The following is a 15169-nucleotide window of genomic DNA, read 5'->3' as shown; positions in this document are numbered from 1 at the left end:
GGACCATAGACTGCTCACGGTACCCATGTTGTTCCTCAAACACTAAGATGCTGGGGCCCTATTCAATTTTATTATGTGATTTGTATTGTCATGTATGCTTTGATTTCATTAAGGTTTCCATGCTGGCTGTCCTTAGACAGTGTTAGTTTCTGCCAGCACAGATGATGAAAGTGTGTCAACCTGGAACTAAAGAACATCGCTTAAGGTTCTACAACATAGATTGCCATGACACTGTTGAAGGTATTTATTATGCACAGTTTATGAACTTTGTGTCTTTATTACGCTTTTATTAAACTAGTGTTATTCCTAAGCCACAACTGTGCCATCTCTGATAAGCAGAATGTTTGTGTCCCTCAAAACTTGCTAAGCTGAATACAAGTTCAAGACCCATTGGTGTGCGATCTCTTGAAACTATCAATGTGTTGTCCAGCACTTCAAAAAAACTACCAACCAAATGACTCATGGTACTGAGTCATGAAATTTGTATTCTCACTTGATGTTGTGGTGCGGTTGATATTTCATAAAAACTCCTGTTGTCCAGTTTTGTTGCAACTCTTTAAACCATACCATAATCATGTTGAACAGCTCAAGTCATTTTCAAAGCACCCTTGTACAGTCTCTCGATACCATTTCATGTTGACATTGTATGGCCTTTATTATTGTTAAATTACAGCCATGCAATGTCTTGTTACTAGATAACTTTTATGGAAAGGTTTGCGGTAACACTATGTAATGACTATCTCTAAATGAGTTGGGGTTGTTCTGAAATAATGCGTTGGTTTCAACTTGATGTTTCGATCAGTATGCTCTGATCGTCGAGATAGTCATTACATGGTGTTTCCGCAAACCTGTCCATACCGTTTCTCCTCCATGCAAAGTTATAAATCCTACTAAGATGGCTTTTGATTAAATGATTAATGTGCGTCTGTTTTCTCCTTCAGATTTATCAGTGATTGAAGAACCAGCTCATTGTCTGAAGCAATACACCAGTCCCCCCTCCTACCTAGGGTTATTTATACCCAAAGTCAACTTAATTAGGAACCTAGTCTCTTCATCACCAGTCTCCCCCTCGACTTAGGGTCTTCTATACCCGAAGTCAATTCATTTAGGACCATAAACTCCTCATCACGCCCTTCCTGCTCCTAACGTATCTTCAGCTACCACTCATCCATATAAGCAAAAGTTGGAGTCCAGCAGTCTCCTGACGGACAGAGTATACTGTCTGAAACAAAGAGCCCACCGGTTCTTCTCAGAACCAAAAGTCACTCGATAGAGATCTACCTACTGAGTTTGGAAATCATTATGTTGCCAAGCTTCGGAGGGTAGGCTCTTTTTGAGCCATTGCAATTTCTGATGCTATTTTTACAGCTCAATGTTGTGTTCTCTATTCAAGCCAAACCAACTGTATATTGTATTGTGCCAATAATTTATGAGGTAACCATTCTCCATCTATTATAACAATTCCAAAGTTATGTTCTACTCCTCAAATCATTTCCAAAGTAATTTTGTGCAAGTTCTCAAAACCATTCCAAGTTGGTGTTGTATTGCTAAAGTTAAATTGAATTGCAAATTTGTCCGAAAACACTTTACTACTGTAGCTCCGTCCTTTGAGTGGGGCGTAATGCTGGTGAGACAACCCAACTGTGTCTTTCTTGGACAGAAGGGTTTGCCCTGGTGTTTCTGGCATGTTTGGCAAATAATGTTGAACATATGAGTCTTGTATTTCAACAAGTTAACATAACTGTCTCTCAAGTAAAGTAGTTTTTGATAAAGCAGCCACTAATTTATTTGAATTTGATTTCAAGATCTTTCAAGAATTTGATTTTGAGGTCTCGAAATCAAGCATCTGAAAGCACACAACTCTGTGTGACAAGGGTGTTGTTTCTTCCATTATTATCTCGCAACTTTGATTATTATCTCGCAACTTGGACGATCAAGTGAGTTAAAAATGTTCACAGGTTTGTTACTTTGTGCATTTGTTGAGATATACCATGTGAGAAGAATGGTCTTTGAAAATAACCTAAGGTGTCTTCAAACATTATGGCTCTCATTTTACTAAATTGATGATGCTTTTATAAATGTTTGATTTTATTGCTTCTTAACTACTTCAGATCAAGGAGACTCTTGAAAAGGGTCAGAAAACTCAAGGGGACCACCTTGCTTCCAAGACGGAAGAGATTGAACAGAAACTGCCCAACAAGAACAGCAGTGATGAACACGTCGTCTAGGTTCTCCGTCAAGACACGGCCTCAACCTTTCATGAGAACACTGGTTGGATGCTTCATACTGCCCTCAAGGAATTCATAAAGTATACTTTTGTATCAACCTTTCAAATTTCAAAAAGCAGTTTTTGTCCACTCCCTCAAAACTTGTTATCCCATACAGAGTTTCAAACATCAAACTGTTCATGAGCTGCTTGAATGTTCTCAAACCATATGTATACATACCCTTTAAAGGATTTGGGTAATTTTTCAAAATGTCCATAGATTAACATTAAACTTACAGGGTTTGAAGATGATAGTGGAAAGCTTCCCTTCAAATAATACTTACTGAGGTGCTGTAGTTTTTGAGAAATGAGTAAAACAATGTCATGGAAATATGTTTGTAAATGATAAAAATCATTTTCGTCCCAGACGAAAAGAAATTTCATGACATTGTTTTACTCATTTCCCCAAAACCAAAGCACCTCAGCACGTAATATTTTCAGGGAAGCTTTCTACTATCATTATCTTCAAACTGTGTAAGTTTATTGTAAATCTGTGGACATGGTGTTTTTTGTCCTACAAAAGTTATATAGACCCTTTAACTTTTGGCTTTAAAACTTTGTTTGGTTTGGTAACCAAGTTGGTTGTGACATAGAAAGCTCAAAGCTCATGTTAATTGTTCCTCAAAAACTAAGATTTTGGACTGTCTTTAAATTTACCGAAAATCGTTTGTCATGTATTTTTCAAAATGTGGCAACCTTGTGAGTTATTTTTATTTATTTGTTTATTTATTTATTTATTTATTTATTTATTTTTATTTATTTATTTATTTATTTATTTATTTATTTATTTTTTTTTTTTTTGGGGGGGGGGGGGATTTCATCTAGATTTCCATATTGGCTGCCCCCCTCCCCAACTCTGAAAACAAAAATAATAACAATTATTTCAAATGAATTGTTTTTGAGGGGTCTGAAATAGGCACTTGATTGACAGGTTAACAACCTTTATAATAGTCAGACATCTTGGCATGTAATCCAAAAGTTTTCCTTTGCCTCATTAGGGCGTCCCTGCTTTTATTTACTTTTTCCCCTGACTGCCATATTGGTATTGTACTTAAAAACTTGCAATCTATATCGATATGCATGTTTCATCTTTTGCTGATAAGTAAACTCAATGCTACATTTTTACCACTGCAGTTAATCCACGTGACAGCACAGTTACTCCAACCACCAACCACAGCAGGTCATCCACACAGGCACGGGTCGTCCAAGTAAAGTCACAAGGTACTGAAGTGTAATGTAACCCGTTCGTCCCATACCATTTGTGGACTATCTGTTCTAACATCAATTTTATCTTGTTATTCTAAGATTGAGGTTGGTCACTCTGCTAATAATGCCCCCTTTAGGAAAACCTTGTTTTACTACTCATATTCAGCCATCGGTTGACGCCCACCTAAGTTTCCAAGAGGAAAATTTTAATCTTTGGCTTGCCTTGTCTTGCTGTGACTTTAGACAAGTTGGTTCGGGTGCCAGTAATCTTGAGAAATAGTTAGTATTCAACATTTTGTTCTCAACTTTTTCAATTTTCTTTGACTCTCAAAACGATTTTTGTCTCTGAATTGGTTTTTTTTTCAAACTCTTTTTCAACTCTCAATTTGTTTGTAAAGTTTTGTTCAAGTTCTTTTTGCAATTATTTATTTTAAAGGGAAGGTACAGGTTTGTTAATTACTCAAAACAAATATTAACTTAAAGGCAGTGGACACTATTGGTAAATATTTATCAGCGTAAAACCTCACTTGGTAACAAGTAATCGGGAGAGGTTTATAGTATAAAACATTGTGAGAAACGGCTCCCTCTGAATTTTTTTTCGAGACCTCAAGTTTAGAATTTGAGGTCTCGAAATCAAGCATCTAAAAGCACACAACTTCGTGTGACAAGGGTGTTTTTTCTTTCATAGTTATCTTGCAACTCCGACGACCAATCAAGCTCAACTTTTCACAGGTTTGTTATTTTATTCATATGTTGATATACACCAAGTGAGAAGACTGGTCTTTGACAATTACCAATAGTGTCCACTGTCTTTAAAAACTGACTTGGTAACTAGCATTGGAGAGCTGATGATAGTACAAAACAGTGTGGGAAACGACTCTCTCTGAATTTAAGTAGATTTAGAAAAAGAGGAAATTCTCACTAAAATAATAAAAGACTTCTAGCTAGTAAGTCTTTTATTCCTATCTGAAAGCAAACAGATTCGTCCAACAAGGGTGTTTATCTTTCATAATTTTCTTGCAACTTCGACGACCAATTGAGCTCAAATTTCAAAGGTTTTGTTTTTGTATGCATATGTTGAGATACACCAAGTGAGAAGACTGGACTTTTACAATTACCAGTAGTGTCAAAGTTTTGAGAGACTGGCAACAAAGTTTTGGAAAACGTAATAGATGGTCAAACATTGGCTTTTGGGATAGAGATTACCAATAGTGTACCTTCCCTTTAACTCTTTAAAACTTTTTATTCGTTACTCATTGGTTTGGTGCCAGTCATCTTGAGAAATAGTTAATGATAAACATGCTGAAATCACAAAAACAAAATCGTTATTAATGTTTTAATCTCCCTGACGCATTCCAATTATTAGTAAAGCTGGTGTTGGGTTTACTAATTTGAACTTAAATCGGCTGAGGACACTTCTGATGGAGTGCTTTTTGCTGAGGACACTTCAGATGGAACTTAATTCGTAATCTCATTTGAACCTGTGAGTATGAACAAATTTCTTTACTAACTTCGCCTCTTTATGGAACAAGGACACTTCATCTGCAGCTACATTTGGACATGTGAGTATGAAAAAAACTTTCTTGAAAAATCACGCCACACGCACAACATGGAACGGAGCATATGCGGCCCCAGGCCGACGGTCCTGAGTGCAAACCTTTATCACAGCTACACTTTAACTGTCCTATTTCTTGCCCTCAAAATCCCTGACGATGTCTCCCCCCAAAAAGCCCCCGGTAAGTACCAAATGTTCCGAAAGTATCTACCAGTTGTCCTCCAAAAGCTGCTCTGAGTCAAACTTTTTATATATGATTTTTTCCTTCAATTCGATCAACTCTTACAAGTTTTTTTATCAGCCCCTCAAAGTCCTTTCTCCATCAACTCTTCCGGGTTGTTTTATCAACTCTTCCAAGTATCACCTCTTCCTAGTTCTTACCAAATTTTCCCAAATCTTCTAAGATTAAATCTTTGGGTTTTGTCTCAATTCTCCCAAGTTATTTTTCAACTCTTCATAGTTGTTTTCTCAATTTTTCCTAGTTCTTTATCAACTCATCCTAGTTTTTTCCAACTCTTCCAAGCTATTTATCACCTCTCAAAATTTTCTGAATTTTCTAAGTTTTTGACCAAATCTTCCAAGTTATTTATGAAATGTTTGGGTATTTCCTTCAAATCTATCGACCCTTCAAATTGTTAGCTCTTCTAAGTTCTTTATCGACTCTTAAAAGTTGTTTTCTCAATTCTCCCAAGTTATTTTTCAACTCTTCACATTTTTCCCCCAATTTTTCCAAGCTATTTATCACCTCTCAATATTTTCTGAATTTTCTAAGTTTTTATGAAATCTTTGGGTTTTTCCTTCAAATCTATCAAGTCTTCCAAGTTTTTGTTATCAGCTCTTCCTAGTTTTTCTCAACTCTTCCAAGTTGTTTTCTCAACTCTACCTAGTTCTCAATCAACACTTCACGGTTTTTTGTCAAATTTACTATAAATCTACTCTTCCAAGGTTTTTTCGCATCTCTTCAAAGTTTTCATATCAACTTTTTCCTTAAAAAATATCAACTCTCCAATTTCTGATATGCAAATTAGTTTCTTTTGTCGTTTTCGATATGCAAATTAGTTTCCTTTGTCGTTTTCGATATGCTAATAAGTTGCCTTTGTCTTTTTCGATATGCAAATTAGTTTCCTTTGTCGTTTTCGATTTTCTAATAAGTTTCCTTTGTCGTTTTCGATATGCAAATTAGTTTCTTTTGTCGTTTTCGATATGGTAATTAGTTTTCTTTGTCGTTTTCGATATGGTAATTAGTTTCCTTTGTTGTTTTTGATATTTTTATTAGTTTCCTTTGTCGTGTTCGATATGCTAATTAGTTTCCTTTGTCGTTTTCGATTTTCTTATTAGTTTCCTTTGTCTTTTTCGATATGCAAATTAGTTTCCTTTGTCGTTTTCGATATGCAATTTTGTCTTTTTCGATATGCAAATTAGTTTCCTTTGTCTTTTTCGATATGCAAATTAGTTTCCTTTGTCGTTTTCGATTTTCTTATTAGTTTCCTTTGTCTTTTTCGATATGCAAATTAGTTTCTTTTGTCGTTTTCGATATGCAAATTAGTTTCTTTTGTCTTTTTCGATATGCAAATTAGTTTCATTTGTCTTTTTCGATATGCAAATTAGTTTTCTTTGTATTTTTCGATATGCAAATTAGTTTCCTTTGTCGTTTTCGATATGCTAATTAGTTTCTTTTGTCTTTTTCGATATGCTAATTAGTTTCTTTTGTCGTTTTCGATATGCAAGTTAGTTTCTTTTGTCGTTTTCGATATGCAAATTAGTTTCCTTTGTCGTTTTCGATATGCTAATTAGTTTCCTTTGTCGTTTTCGATTTTCTTATTAGTTTCTTTTGTCTTTTTCGATATGCAAATTAGTTTCTTTTGTCGTTTTCGATATGCTAATTAATTTCTTTTGTCGTTTTCGATATGCTAATAAGTTGCCTTTGTCTTTTTCGATATGCAAATTAGTTTCTTTTGTCGTTTTCGATATGCAAATTAGTTTCCTTTGTCGTTTTCGATTATCTCATTAGTTTCCTTTGTCTTTTTCGATATGCAAATTAGTTTCCTTTGTCTTTTTCGATATGCAAATTAGTTTCCTTTGTCTTTTTCGATATGCAAATTAGTTTCTTTTGTCGTTTTCGATATGCAAATTAGTTTCCTTTGTCTTTTTCGATATGCAAATTAGTTTCTTTTGTCGTTTTCGATTTTCTTATTAGTTTCCTTTGTCGTTTTCGATATGCAAATTAGTTTCTTTTGTCGTTTTCGATATGCAAATTAGTTTCCTTTGTCTTTTCGATATGCAAATTAGTTTCTTTTGTCGTTTTCGATATGCAAATTAGTTTCCTTTGTCGTTTTCGATATGCAAATTAGTTTCCTTTGTCGTTTTCGATATGCTAATTAGTTTCTTTTGTCGTTTTCGATATGCAAGTTAGTTTCTTTTGTCGTTTTCGATATGCAAGTTAGTTTCCTTTGTCGTTTTCGATATGCAAATTAGTTTCCTTTGTCGTTTTCGATATGCTAATTAGTTTCCTTTGTCGTTTTCGATTTTCTCATTAGTTTCCTTTGTCTTTTTCGATATGCAAATTAGTTTCCTTTGTCGTTTTCGATATGCTAATTAGTTTCCTTTGTCGTTTTCGATTTTCTTATTAGTTTCCTTTGTCTTTTTCGATATGCAAGTTAGTTTCTTTTGTCGTTTTCGATATGCAAATTAGTTTCCTTTGTCGTTTTCGATATGCTTATTAGTTTCCTTTGTCTTTTTCGATTTGCAAATTAGTTTCTTTTGTCGTTTTCGATATGCAAATTAGTTTCTTTTGTCTTTTTCGATATGCAACTTAGTTTCCTTTGTCTTTTTCGATATGCAAATTAGTTTCCTTTGTATTTTTCGATATGCTAACAAGTTGCCTTTGTCTTTTTCGATATGCAAATTAGCTTCTTTTGTCGTTTTCGATATGCAAATTAGTTTCCTTTGTCGTTTTCGATATGCTAATTAATTTCTTTTGTCGTTTTCGATATGCTAATAAGTTTCCTTTGTCTTTTTCGATATGCAAATTAGTTTCCTTTGTCTTTTTCGATATGCAAATTAGTTTCTTTTGTCGTTTTCGATATGCAAATTAGTTTCTTTTGTCTTTTTCGATATGCTAATTAATTTCTTTTGTCGTTTTCGATATGCTAATAAGTTGCCTTTGTCTTTTTCGATATGCAAATTAGTTTCTTTTGTCGTTTTCGATATGCAAATTAGTTTCCTTTGTCTTTTTCGATTTTCTCATTAGTGTCCTTTGTCTTTTTCGATATGCAAATTAGTTTCCTTTGTCTTTTTCGATATGCAAATTAGTTTCTTTTGTCGTTTTCGATATGCTAATTAGTTTCCTTTGTCTTTTTCGATATGCAAATTAGTTTCTTTTGTCGTTTTCGATATGCTAATTAGTTTCCTTTGTCTTTTTCGATATGCTACTTAGTTTCCTTTGTCTTTTTCGATATGCAAATTAGTTTCCTTTGTCTTTTTCGATATGCAAATTAGTTTCTTTTGTCGTTTTCGATATGCTAATTAGTTTCCTTTGTCTTTTTCGATATGCTACTTAGTTTCCTTTGTCTTTTTCGATATGCAAATTAGTTTCTTTTGTCGTTTTCGATATGCAAATTAGTTTCTTTTGTCGTTTTCGATATGCAAATTAGTTTCTTTTGTCTTTTTCGATATGCAACTTAGTTTCCTTTGTCTTTTTCGATATGCAAATTAGTTTCCTTTGTATTTTTCGATATGCTAACAAGTTGCCTTTGTCTTTTTCGATATGCAAATTAGCTTCTTTTGTCTTTTTCGATATGCAACTTAGTTTCCTTTGTCTTTTTCGATATGCTAACAAGTTGCCTTTGTCTTTTTCGATATGCAAATTAGCTTCTTTTGTCTTTTTCGATATGCAACTTAGTTTCCTTTGTCTTTTTCGATATGCAAATTAGTTTCCTTTGTATTTTTCGATATGCTAACAAGTTGCCTTTGTCTTTTTCGATATGCAAATTAGCTTCTTTTGTCGTTTTCGATATGCAAATTAGTTTCCTTTGTCGTTTTCGATATGCTAATTAATTTCTTTTGTCGTTTTCGATATGCTAATAAGTTGCCTTTGTCTTTTTCGATATGCAAATTAGTTTCTTTTGTCGTTTTCGATATGCAAATTAGTTTCCTTTGTAGTTTTCGATATGCAAATTAGTTTCTTTTGTCGTTTTCGATATGCAAATTAGTTTCCTTTGTCGTTTTCGATATGCTAATTAGTTTCTTTTGTCGTTTTCGATATGCTAATAAGTTGCCTTTGTCTTTTTCGATATGCAAATTAGTTTCTTTTGTCGTTTTCGATATGCAAATTAGTTTCCTCGGTCGTTTTTGATATGCTAATAAGTTGCCTTTGTCGTTTTCGATATGGTAATTAGTTTCCTTTGTCTTTTTCGATATGCAAATTAGTTTCCTTTGTCTTTTTCGATATGCAAATTAGTTTCTTTTGTCGTTTTCGATATGCAAATTAGTTTCTTTTGTCTTTTTCGATATGCAAATTAGTTTCCTTTGTCGTTTTCGATATGCAAATTAGTTTCCTTTGTCTTTTTCGATATGGTAATTAGTTTCCTTTGTCGTTTTCGATATGGTAATTAGTTTCCTTTGTATTTTTCGATATGCTAATTAGTTTTCTTTGTCTTTTTCGATATGCAAATTAGTTTCTTTTGTCGTTTTCGATATGCAAATTAGTTTCTTTTGTCGTTTTCGATATGCTAATTAGTTTCCTTTGTAGTTTTCGATATGCAAATTAGTTTCTTTTGTCTTTTTCGATATGCAAATTAGTTTCTTTTGTCGTTTTCGATATGCTAATTAGTTTCTTTTGTCTTTTTCGATATGCAAATTAGTTTCTTTTGTCGTTTTCGATATGCAAATTAGTTTCTTTTGTCGTTTTCGATATGCTAATTAGTTTCTTTTGTCTTTTTCGATATGCAAATTAGTTTCTTTTGTCGTTTTCGATATGCAAATTAGTTTCCTTTGTCGTTTTCGATATGCTAATTAGTTTCTTTTGTCGTTTTCGATATGCTAATAAGTTGCCTTTGTCTTTTTCGATATGCAAATTAGTTTCTTTTGTCGTTTTCGATATGCAAATTAGTTTCCTCGGTCGTTTTTGATATGCTAATAAGTTGCCTTTGTCGTTTTCGATATGGTAATTAGTTTCCTTTGTCGTTTTCGATATGCTAATTAGTTTCCTTTGTAGTTTTCGATGTGCAAATTAGTTTCTTTTGTCGTTTTCGATATGCAAATTAGTTTCTTTTGTCTTTTTCGATATGCAAATTAGTTTCCTTTGTCTTTTTCGATATGGTAATTAGTTTCCTTTGTCGTTTTCGATATGGTAATTAGTTTCCTTTGTCTTTTTCGATATGCTAATTAGTTTTCTTTGTCTTTTTCGATATGCAAATTAGTTTCTTTTGTCGTTTTCGATATGCAAATTAGTTTCTTTTGTCGTTTTCGATATGCTAATTAGTTTCCTTTGTATTTTTCGATATGCTAATAAGTTGCCTTTGTCGTTTTCGATATGCTAATAAGTTGCCTTTGTCTTTTTCGATATGCAAATTAGTTTCTTTTGTCGTTTTCGATATGCAAATTAGTTTCTTTTGTCGTTTTCGATATGCAAATTAGTTTCTTTTGTCGTTTTCGATATGCAAATTAGTTTCTTTTGTCGTTTTCGATATGCAAATTAGTTTCCTTTGTCGTTTTCGATTTTCTTATTAGCTTCCTTTGTCTTTTTCGATATGCAAATTAGTTTCCTTTGTCGTTTTCGATATGCAAATTAGTTTCCTTTGTCGTTTTCGATATGCTAATTAGTTTCAAAGGAAACTAATTTGCATATCGAAAGAACAAAGGAAACTGATTTGCATATCGAAAAAGACAAAGGAAACTAATTTGCATATCGAAAAAGACAAAGAAAACTAATTTGCATATCGAAAGGACAAAGGATACTAATTTGAAAAGACAGGAAACTAATTTGCATATCGAAAACGACAAAGGATACTAATTTGCATATCGAAAGAACAAAGGAAACTGATTTGCATATCGAAAAAGACAAAGGAAACTAATTTGCATATCGAAAAAGACAAAGAAAACTAATTTGCATATCGAAAACTACAAAGGAAACTAATTTGCATATCGAAAAAGACAAAGGAAACTAATTTGCATATCGAAAAAGACAAAGGAAACTAATTTGCATATCGAAAACGACAAAGGATACTAATTTGCATATCGAAAAAGACAAAGGCAACTTAATAGCATATCGAAAAAGACAAAGGAAACTAATTTGCATATCAAAAAAGACAAAGAAAACTAATTTGCATATCGAAAGGACAAAGGATACTAATTTGCATATCGAAAACTACAAAGGTAACTAATTTGCATATCGAAAAAGACAAAGGAAACTAATTTGCATATCGAAAGGACAAAGGATACTAATTTGCATATCGAAAACTACAAAGGAAACTAATTTGCATATCGAAAAAGACAAAGGAAACTAATTTGCATATCGAAAAAGACAAAGGAAACTAATTTGCATATCAAAAAAGACAAAGAAAACTAATTTGCATTGCGAAAGGACAAAGGATACTAATTTGCATATCGAAAACTACAAAGGAAACTAATTTGCATATCGAAAAAGACAAAGGCAACTTAGTAGCATATCAAAAAGCAAAAGAAACTAATTTGCATATCAAAAAAGACAAAGAAAACTAATTAGCATATCGAAAAAGACAAAGGCAACTAATTAGCATATCGAAAAAGACAAAGGCAACTTAATAGCATATCGAAAAAGACAAAGGAGACTAGTTTGCATATCGAAAAAGACAAAGGATACTAATTTGCATATCGAAAGAACAAAGGAAACTAATTTGCATATCGAAAAAGACAAAGGGAACTAATTTGCATATCGAAAAAGACAAAGGAAACTAATTTGCATATCAAAAAAGACAAAGAAAACTAATTTGCATATCGAAAGGACAAAGGATACTAATTTGAAGACAAAGGAAACTAATTTGCATATCGAAAACGACAAAAGAACCTCATTTGCATATCGAAAAAGACAAAGGAGACTAGTTTGCTTATCGAAAAAGACAAAGGATACTAATTTGCATATCGAAAGAACAAAAGAACCTCATTTGCATATCGAAAAAGACAAAGGAAACTAGTTTGCATATCGAAAAAGACAAAGGCAACTAATTAGCATATCGAAAAAGACAAAAGAAACTAATTCGCATATCGAAAAAGACAAAGAAAACTAATTTGCATATCGAAAAAGACAAAGGAAACTAATTTGCATATCGAAAAAGACAAAGGAAACTAATTTGCATATCGAAAACGACAAAGGCAACTAATTAGCATATCGAAAAAGACAAAGAAATTGATTTATAGCAAATAAAGTGATACAAAAATTGGAAGAGTTGAAATAAACTTAAAAGAGTTGATAGATTTGAAGGAAAGCCCAAAAGAGTTGATAAAAATCTGTGAAGCGTTGAAAAATAAATTTTGAGAATAGAGAAAACACCTTTTAAGAGTCGATTAAGTACTTGGAAGAGTTGAGGAAGGGAAAATAACTTTTAAGAGCTAAATAACAAAACAAATTAAAGAGTTGATAGATTTGAAGGGAAAATCCAAAGATTTCATAAATAACTTGAAAGTTTTGGACAAAAACTTGGAAATTTCAGAAAATTTGGAGGTGATGAATAGCCTGGTAGAGTTGGGACAAACTTGAAAGCGTTGATTAGCAACATGGATAAGTTGCTGAAACAACATGGAAGAGAGAGTTGAGAAAACAACTTTGATTATATGGAAAATTTAGAAAATTTTGAGAGGTGATAAAAAACTTGTAAGTGTTTGGTAAGAACTAGGAAGAACAAATTGAAGAGTTGATTTAGAACTAGGAACAGTTGAAAAAACTGTGAAGAGTTGGAAAAATAACTTTTAAGAGGCGATTAAGAACTTGGAAGAGTTGAGGAAGGGAAACAAACTTTGAAGAACTAGATAACAAAACCTTGGAAGACTTGATAGATTTGAAGGAAAAACTCAAAGATTTCATAAATAACTTAGAAGAGTTGATAAAACAACCTGGAAGAGTTGATAGATTTGAAGGAAAAACCCAAAGATTTCGTAAATAACTTGGAAGATTTGGTAAGAACTAGGAAGAGGTGATACAACAATTGGAAGAGTTGAGAAAAAACTTTGAAGAGTTTAGAAAAAAAAAACTGTAAAGAGTTGATTCAGAACTAGGAAGAGTTGAGAAAACAACTTGGAAGAGTTGAGACAAATTTGAAATAGATTTGAAGGGAAAACCCAAAGAGTTGATGGAAAACTGTGAAGAGTTGAAAATAACTTGGGAGAATTGAGAAAACGACTTTTAAGAGTCGATCAAGTCCTTGGAAGAGTTGAGGAAGGGAAACAAACTTTGAAGAACTAGATAACAAAACCTTGGAAGACTTGATAGATTTGAAGGAAAAACCCAAAGATTTCATAAATAACTTGGAAGAGAGTCGATAAAACAACCCGGAAGAGTTGATGCAGAAAAAAAGACTTTGAGAGGCTGATAAAAAAACTTAAATGAGTGGATAGATTTGAAGGAAAAAATCAAATAAACAGTTTGACTCAGAGAACACTTTGGAGATGCTTTCGGGGAACACTTGGTACTTACCGGGAGCGTTTTTTGAGGAGACATCGTCAGAGGTTTTGGGGGCAAGAAATAGGACAGTTAAAGTATAGCTGTGATAAAGGTTTGCACTCAGGACCGTCGGCCTGGGGCCGCATATGCTCCGTTCCATGTTGTGCGTGTGGCGTGATTTTTCAAGAAAGTTTTTTTCATACTCACATGTCCAATGTAGCTGCAGATGAAGTGTCGTTGTTCCATGAAGTGGCGAAGTTAGTAAAGAAATTTGTTCATACTCACAGGTTCAAATGAATTTACGAGTTAAGTTCCATCTGAAGTGTCCTCAGCAAAAAGACGCTCCATCTGAAGTGATCTCAGCCGATTTAAGTTCAAATTAGTATACCCAACACCAGCTTAACTAATAATTGCAATGGGTAAGGGAGATTAAAAACATAAATAACGACTTCGTTTTTGTGAATTCAGCATGTTTTATTATTAACTATTTCTCACGATGACTGGCACCAAACCAATGAGTAACAAATACAAAGTTTTTAAAAGGGAAAGGGAAGGTACACTATTGTTAAATCTCAACATATGCATAAAATAACAAACCTGTGAAAATTTTAGCTCAAGTGGTCGTCGAAGTTGCCAGAAAATTATGAAAGAAAAAACACCCTTGTTGGACGAATCTGTGTGCTTTCAGATAGGAATAAAAGACTTCTAGCTAGAAGTATTTTCTTATTTTAGTGGAAATAACCTCTTTCTCTAAATCTACTTTACTTCAGAGGGAGTCGTTTCCCATGAGTTTTGTACTATCATCAGCTCTCCCATGCTAGTTACCAAGTCAGTTTTTAAGTTAATATTTGTTTTGAGTAATTATTGAACCTGTACCTTCCCTTTAAAATAAACAATTGCAAAAAAAAATAAGTTTAAGAAAAACTTGAACAAACAAATTGAAAGAGTTGAAAAGGACTTGGAAAAAAACAATCCAGAAATAAACAAATCGTTTTGAGAGTCAAAGAAAATTGAAAAAGTTGAGAACAAAATGTTGAAAACTAACTATTTCTCAAGATGACTGGTACCAGAACCAACTTAAAATTTTCTTCTTGGAAACTTAGGTGGGCGTCAACCGATGGCTGAATATGAGTAGTAAGATAAGGTTTTCCTGAAGGGGCATTTTTAGCAGAGTGACCAACCTTAATCTTAGAAAAACAAGATATAAATTGATGTTAGAACAGTTAGTCCACAAATAAATGGTATGGGACGAACGGCTTACATTACATGCAAGTATTTAAGTACAATACCAATATGGCAGTCAGGGGAAAAGTAAATAAAAGCAGGGACGCCCTAATGAGGCAAAAGAAAACTTTTGGATTATATTATGCCGAGAAGTCTTATTAAAAAAAGGTTTGTTAACCTGTCAATAAAGTGTCTATTTCAGACCCCCAAAAAACATTTCATTTGAAATAATTGTTATTATTTTTGTTTTCAGAGGTGGGGGGGGGGGGGCAGCCAGCCTCTA

Source organism: Asterias amurensis, chromosome 13 (assembly GCF_032118995.1).
Source record: "Asterias amurensis chromosome 13, ASM3211899v1".
In the NCBI taxonomy this organism is placed as follows: domain Eukaryota; kingdom Metazoa; phylum Echinodermata; class Asteroidea; order Forcipulatida; family Asteriidae; genus Asterias; species Asterias amurensis.
This window is presented reverse-complemented; position numbering follows the sequence as displayed.